Here is an 8678-nt window from a genome sequence, read left to right as displayed (position 1 = left end):
AACCCAGTAATAGACCTTCAACTCCATGGTCAACTAATCTTTGACAAAGTAGGAAAGAATATCCAATGGAAAAAGGACAGCCTCTTCAACAAATGGTGTTGGTAAAATTGGACAGCCACATGCAGAAGAATGAAACTGGACTATTTTATTACATCATACACAAAGATAACTCAAAATGGATGAAAGACCTAAATGTGAGACAGGAATCCATCAAAGTCCTAGATAAGAACATAGGCTGCAACCTCTTTGACCTTGGCTATAGCAACTTCTTACTAGACACGTCTCTAGATGCAAGGGAAACAAAAGCAGAAATTAACTATTTGAACTTCATTGGGATAAAAAGCTTCTGCACAGCAAAGGAAGCAACCAACAAAACTAAAAGGCAACCTAAGGAATGGGAGAAGGTATTTGCAAATGATATTATCAGATAAAGGGCTAGTATCCAAGATCTATAAAGAACTTATCAAACTCAACACCCAAAAAACAAATCATCTAATCAAGAAATGGGCAGAAGACATACGGACATTTCTCCAAAGACATACAAATGGCCAACAGACACATGAAAAAATGCTCAACATCACTTGGCATCAGGGAAATACAAATCAAAACCACAATGAGCTACCACCTCACATCAGTCAGAATGGCTAAAATTAACAAGACAGAAAACAAATGTTGGTGAGGATGCAGAGAAAGGGGAACATTCTTACACTGTTGATGGGAATGCAAGCTGGTACAGCCACTCTGAGAAACAGTATGGAGGTTTCTCAAGAAGTTAAAAATAGAGCTACCCTACGACCCAGCAATTGCACTACTAGGTATTTACCTCAAAGACACAAATGTAGTGATCCAAAGGGGCAGCTGCACCCCAATGTTTGTAGCAGCAATGTCCACAATAGACAAACTATAGAAAGAGGCCAGATATCCATCGACAGAGGAATGGATAAATAAGATGTGGTATATATATACAATGGAATGTTACTCAGCCATCAGAAAGGATGAAATCTTACCATTTACATCAACGTGGATGGAATTGGAGGGTATTATGCTGAGCGAAATAAGTCTATCAGTGAAAGACAATTATCAAATGGTTTCACTCATATGTGCAACATAAGAAGCAGTGCAGAGGATCATAGGGGAAGGGAGGGAAAACTGAATGGAAGTTATCACAGAGCTAGAAAAACCATGAGAAACTCTTAAATATAGGAAACAACCTGAGGATTGCTGGAGGGGAGGTGGGCAGGGGCACAGGGTTAATTGAATGATGGGCATTAGGGAGGGCACATGATGTGATGAGTACTGGGTGTTACACGCAGCTGATGAATTATTGAACTCTGCATCTGAAACTAATGATGTACTATATGTTGAATTTACATTTAAAAAAACAAATGGAATCATACAATAATGTATTCTTAAACATCTCAGCATAATAATTTTAAGATTCATCCACATTGTTGCATAAAATAGTAATATATTTGTCTTTAACACTGAAAAATATTATATTCTCTGGATATATGACAATTTGTTTATCCATTTACCTGTTGATGGATGTTTGGGTGGTTCTCATGTTTTAGCTATTATAAATAATGCTGTTATGAATATTCATACATAGGTCTTTTTGTGGACATATGTTTTCATTTCTCTTGAATAAAATACCTGAGCAAATACCTATCAATAGTAATGCTGGGTCAGAAAATAAGTATATGTCTAAATTTATAGGAAACTGACAAACTAGTTTCCAAAGTAGTTGTACCATTTTATATTCCTACAAACATTATGAGTGTTCCAATTGTTCCACATCCTTGCTATAACTTTATCATTGTTTTTAATTTTTGCTATTAAAGTGGTTATGTAGTAAAATCTCATGATTATAGTTTACATTTCCTTGTTAATTAATGATGTGGAGAACTTTTCATGTACTTATTTGCCATCCAAATACATCTTTTAGATACCTGATAAGCATCACAACAGCTCATATAAATCCAAATATTTGATGCCCCCCTGCAAACTTTGAAGTCATCTTTGACTCTCTTTTACATCCCACAGGAAGTCTAACAACAGATTAACTTTCCCCTATATTTTAGTATACTTATAAATGAACTCTTCTCACTACCTTCATAACTACCCTGCTCCAACCCACCATCATCTCTTATCTGGACTAATGCAATAGCTTCTTAACTAGTCTCTCTGCTGTCACTCTTGTTCAGTCATTACTTTATTCTCCACACAGCAGCCAAAGTGATGCTTATAAAATATATGTCAGATCATGAGTTCAACACCCAATGAATCCTGATGGCCCTGGTCTATAAAAATAATCTATATAAGGCTATATGATTGTACCCATCTGCCACCATTCTGACTTCATTTCCGACCATCTCTCCTGGTTTTAGTTCATTGCAGCCACAATGACTTCCTGATTATTCCTTAAATATGCCCAGCATGCACCTGCTTCAGAACATCTGCACTGGTTTTTCCTCTGCCTGACACCTTTCCGCCTAGATATTAATGTTGTGTGCTCACTTCTTCAGATGTCAGCTCAAATGCCTTCTTAAATAGAGATAAGTTTTGATCACCATATATAAAATCACTTCCCTGTCACTCTTTATTCCTTTTTCCTTATTCTATTTTTCTTCATACTACTTATCTCCACTTGGCCATTGTAGATTTATTTTTTAATCTATTGTCTTCCTTCTCTATAAAATTTATACTTCAAGAGTAACTCAATTTCTCATATTGGTAACCTAGTGCCTAAACTGTGCTTGGTATGATAATAAAACTCAAGAAACTTGTTGAATGAAAAATTGTGAACTATTTCTCCAATAGTTGTTTGGTTTTTTTTTTAAGATTTTATTTATTCATTTGACAGAGAGAGAGACAGCCAGCATGAGAGGGAACACAAGCAGGGGGAGTGGGAGAGGAAGAAACAGGCTCCCAGTGGAGTAGCCTGATGTGGGGCTCGATCCCAGAATGCCAGGATCACACCCTGAGCCGAAGGCAGACGCTTAATGTCTGAGCCACCCAGGTGCCCCTATTTCTCCAATAATTGTGAATTATTTCTCCATGTCCAACAAATTCACCTCCTGGATCCTATATCAAGTTCTTCATAGGGAGAAATTGTACCTCATTTTTTCATAGTACCTTGTATGAGGTACACACTAAACACTCAAAGATCCTTGTTGATGGGCTTCTGCATATTTGAAATGCTGCCCAATTAGCCTGGTTGCAATTAAAATTAGCCAGGAAGTGATGATGCCCAACATTATCTTGAATTGTTATTATAGGAATAACTAATACGCTTGATAAATGGTAAAACAGATGAAGTTTTTTAGATTAAACTAATACTTATTGTACTTGCTACATAGAAATTTTCAGTGTTTTTGTATAGCATTTGATAGTGACTAAGTTGATTTTCAGGGATTAAGTAACTCTCCCAAAATCATAGATCTAGGACATTACAGGACTAGAATTTTAATTCCTTAGCTCATGGTTCCAAACTTTGTGCTTGTTTCTCCTCCAAATGCTTCCTAATTATTGCTTCTGTCCTCCCCAATCTTTCATTCTCTAATCCATGCCACATTCTGAGAAGTGCACTGTTAGTCGCACTTCAGCTGATCTCTTCACCTTCATCAAAACTTAACCATTTGTTGGCTTAACCTAAGTCAAGGGTAATTGTTATACTAACCTAAGTCGAGGGTAAATGACCACTACTGCTTAGTGCAGTAATGTCATATAACAAAATTGGCATTCTGTTAACAGAAGTCTCTGGCTACCTAATGAAATAAGAAATTACTGTGAGAGTTTTAGAGACTGGGGCCAGACCAGACAAGGATTATGATGTGTTTAGGCATTTTTGAAGGCCTCTGGCACACATCCCCCTAGGCAGCTTCTGATTGCACCTACTTCAAGAGTAAGCTATGAGTATACATATGCATACATGTTGATACACTACTCTTACCCCAGAGAGTGTGAAAAGAGAATTTCTTTTTGCTTACTCTTACTTAACACTCCTCTGACAGCTATATTTTCTATGTTAACCTATGGGACACTGGAAATAAATGTCAGGGGTGAGAATTAGTATAAAAATTACTACTTTTCTTGATTTTCATCAGTAAATGGTATGAGGTGAAATAAATACATAAACTTTAAACCATGTAATTTTTACTTTTTCATGCCATCTGGACATGTATTAAACTTTTATCAAATAGTTTCTATGTACAATGTACTATGTTAAACACTGTGAGAAAACCCTGCATATTACACAATTCCAGATCTCAGAGATTCATGTAATCTTCTGGAGAATACAGAAATGTCCAAGAAACTTGCAGGGAAGTAAACAGTATGGGCATTTCCAGTTTCAAGTTTAGTCCACTCATTCAACAATAAGCACCAAAAGTGTGCAAAGGTATTATGCTGGGAACTAGGGATTAAATGATGAACATAACCTATCACAATCCCTATGTCATGGTATACACAAAACAGAAGGGAAAATACAGACATAAAAGAAATAATTATCTACAAAATAGAAATTTTTCAACTGTGAATAAGTGTTACGAAAATAAGGCAATAAGAGGATTTTACATGGACTGAAAGCTCAGGAAAGACTTCACTGATAGGAAGAAAATTGAGCTATTATCTGAAGATTGAATAGGAATTAACCAAGCAAAAAAGCGAGAGAATAATGTCCCAGGCCCTCTGGCAAGAGGGAGCAAGAAAGATGCTGAAAAAAGACCTGTATGGAAAGAGAAGATAAGGAATGTACATGATGAATCTAGAGAAGTAGATGAAGCCGGACTGTGATGCAAAGACTTCTGGGACATGGTATAAAGTTTCGAAATTAGAATAACATTTTCATGATGAAATAAAAACTCTTTAAAAATTCTACCATATGGATATTCCTAATGCTAGAGTCTTACTTATTTATACATTAATTATATTTGTACATTACTCCTATTTATAGCTAACTTGGTTAATCATGTAAATTACTATTTAACAAATATTGTGTTATATTTTAATATTAATTTAAATATAATTCATATAAAATAAATGTAATTAAGTATTATATTAGCCACTATTTAACAAAAATACACAACAGATGAGAAAATTTAGCCTTTCATATGCCTCTCTAAACTGTATACCAAAAGAAAAAAGGTGTGCATTTGCAAAGCTTTAGAGATCATGAGATAAATTCAAATTGGGACTTAAATATGAAAATCCTTGGGAAATAAACTATAATTTTAACATGTTGAGATCATTTGTGCTTCTGGGAAAAGGGCTGAGGACAATGTGATCAAATATCAGCTGTGTTAAGTTTTCTTAAGTCATCAGACTATTCTGACTTAAAGAAATGAAAGAGATGCAAATTCCTTCCTAAATTACACGCTTTTGCTCTTCTCCATTTAGAGTTAAAATTTTCTACTGTATTTAAGGTTTCACCAATTGTGTTTTAACAATCTGGATAACGCAACAAATACACGTTGTTCTAAATGGTATCTTCATCACTAAGAGGTGCTTTTATATCTTTGAAAATTGGAAATTCAAGGTAAATCAAACCCATGGTACATACTTAAAGGCCTGCTTCAACCCAGACATAGCTGTATATTTTTTCCATGATATTCATGGTAAATACAATTTCATACACATTTGACCACATAAACCATGTTCTTCTTATGCACCTCTATAACAAGGAACTATGTAGGTGAAATACCGCTACCAGAAATTATAGCCTTAAGGGAGAAAATTGTGCTTCTTGATTCCTAGACTAAAGAACAAGAAAGCAAGTGTAAGCACAAAGGTGTCAGTGTCTTCCTAATTAAACAGTACAATGCCTTTACTAATTATGTACTTAATCCAGAACAAATATTATCTACTTTCCAAATTTCATAAAATATTAGAAATATTTTTGTGATTTTTTTCTTTTTTAATGCTTCACAAATTTGCACGTCATCCTTGCACAGGGACCGTGCTAATCTCTGTATTGTTCCAATTGTGGTATATGTGCTGCCGAAGTGAACACAAAAGTACAGTTTTAAAAATCAAATTTCACTAACACAAGAAGCCTTTCAACATGATATTTTTAAAGGAATTCTTGAATAATAGCTATCACATTCTTCAGGCTTTTTTTTTTTCTTCTCCATGTACATCTTCCTCAAGAAGCTTGTGAGATTTTAGACACTTCAAAGATCAAAGGGCTTTAATTTTGTCAACTCCACATTTTTAGTTTAACAAGTACATCTCCATTCAATGTTCTTGAGACCACTCTCAGTAATCAGAACTTGAAAGCTGATCTGATTATGTAGTTTAGCTCACTGTAGTTGTACTACTTCTTTTTTCTTTCAGTACAATGGTCAAATTCAGGGCAATTCCTTCCCATAACTGAAATGGAGGCTATATTACTGATTTAATATATATTATTACTATGGTTATCAGTATTATATATGACATTTTGAATTTTCTTTTAAGCAACTTTTCACATGCTATGACTTCTTTTTTTTATTATGTTATGTTAGTCACCATACAGTACCTCATTAGTTTTTGATGTAGTGCTCCATGATTCATTGTTTGCCTATAACACCTAGTGCTCCGTGCAATACGTGCCCTCCTTAATACCCATGACCGAGCTAGCCCATTCCCCCACCCCTCTCCCCTCTAAAACCCCTCAGTTTGTTTCCTGGAGTCCATAGTCTCTAATGGTTCATCTCCCCCTCTGTTTTCCCCCATGACTTCTAAAATATTAGTTCATTAATGCCACAATAATTTGAAAATATCTCTGTACTAGTCAGTTTGGGCTGCTATAATAAAATACCATAGACTGAGTAGCTTATAAAAAATAGAAATATATTTCTCACAGTTCTAGATACTCACAGTCTGATGTCATTTTGTAGCAATGGTCAAGTTCTGTTGAGGGCCCACTTCTGAGATGCCGACTGCTGAATCTCCTTGTTTCCACATGGTGGAAAGTGAGAGATATCTCTGGGATTTTTTTTAGAAGGGCACTAATCTCACTTATGAAGGCTATTATCTTCATGACCCAATCACCTCCCAAAGGGCTTGCCTCCTAATACCATCACAATGGAGGTTACGGTTTCAATAAATGAATTTTGAGTAGACATGAACATTCAGTTCATAGCAATCTCCAAAGCAGCAAGTGATTTAATTTATAATGACTTTAATGAAATTAGAATAGAATGTTTTCTGACATCAGAATTTACAAAATGTCCCCATATAAGATTTATCACATTTATAAATTAAACTTACTAAAATTCTAAGAAGCCAGATTCCATTGTAGTTCAACTATGTTTTATTTCCAGCATTTATTTTATCACTGAAATCTGTGTGTATGTTTTAAGACTTTTGGCATATTTGAGTAACATGGAGAAATCATATGTTGTATTTCATTATTCATTGTTCTTGTATCATTAATGAATCCAAACTTCTGGAAAGCTTTAGGTTCACATGATGTTAGTGTTGACATCATTCAAATAACATAAATTTAGTATGTGCATTAAAACACATAGAACATCTTTAGAGGAAAAAGCTGCAATATAGTCATTTACTATCTGAGGAAAACTATAAGCAGTAACACTAAAAGACAAATAAGATGATAGGAGTGGAAAATTAGATATAAGTTTATGATGTGATAAAAATAGTAGAAAAGTAAATACTCTCCTTGACAATTTAACATAAGGAGTCTGTTCAAGAGAGACTATGACATAGTTTCATCAAGCAATAAATGATGTATTTAGTACTCTAAAATGTGGAGGGAACTCTGATAGTGTTTACTTGAAAAATAATTCTTTGGACAATTAAATTAGCCTCTAGTATCACAAGTATAGAAACACACTGATAGCGGGAAATAAATTGTCAAAAGTTTTAAATGCATAATTCATGAAGGTTTGCTGTGATGCAACCCTTTATGATACAGCATTTGTCTGAATTTGGATACGTTTTGTAACTCCTTCTAAAAATATTTAGTTAACAGATTTATCAGCAGGAAAATGTCCTCATTCATTAATTGCTTTTCTAGAGCCAAAATATTCGAAGTAATGGAGGTATTTGTAAACAAAGACTCAGAGTTGTCCTCTATCACACTAATCTCAAAAACTTGGATTGTACTTTATAGACTCCTTCCATTAATAATTCTATCAGGGATATCTAACCTATAAATTTACCTAAATCTTAACAAAGATATTTATATTATTATGCTATATATCAGGTAATAAAAATTCTCAACTATACGTTACAGTATAGGTGTTATCGGCACAACTCAGGATGGTGTACATTCATTACTCACATATTATAGTTAATATATCAATATAAATATGCAAATATATTACATTCTATATATATGGGTTACCAGTCATTAAAACATAGGTTACAGTAAAGTTAACAATATTATAATGGCTGCAACTACTCCTTTACTGCTTCTACACTTCTTATTTCATTTAATTTGTACAACGACTCTGTTTAGTAATTACAAGTATTCCATTTTCCAAATGAGGAATTTGAGGCCTAGAAAGGCTAAGTTCCCTAAAGCCACACAACTAACTAGTGTCATAGCAAGAACTTGAAAGAGAGCCAATCTGACCTACAGAGTGGCTTTTGATGTAAAAACTAAATACAAATAATCTATTTTAACCTTTCATAATCATCATGATATAAATCATCCTTAGGCAAAAGATACA

General features: G+C 34.2%; 1 non-coding gene across 1 annotated transcript; it reads right to left on the bottom strand.

Moving 5' to 3' along the window:
- Positions 1–5906: 5906 nt before the first annotated feature.
- Positions 5907–6010, bottom strand: LOC113271032 (U6 spliceosomal RNA). The gene has a single exon (XR_003322035.1). It is a non-coding gene; the product is annotated as a U6 spliceosomal RNA (small nuclear RNA).
- Positions 6011–8678: the final 2668 nt, after the last annotated feature.

This window comes from Ursus arctos, chromosome X (genome assembly GCF_023065955.2).
Source record: "Ursus arctos isolate Adak ecotype North America chromosome X, UrsArc2.0, whole genome shotgun sequence".
In the NCBI taxonomy this organism is placed as follows: Eukaryota; Metazoa; Chordata; class Mammalia; order Carnivora; family Ursidae; genus Ursus; species Ursus arctos.
The sequence above is the reverse complement of the archived record's forward strand: the minus strand, read 5'-3'. Positions and strand labels throughout refer to the sequence as shown.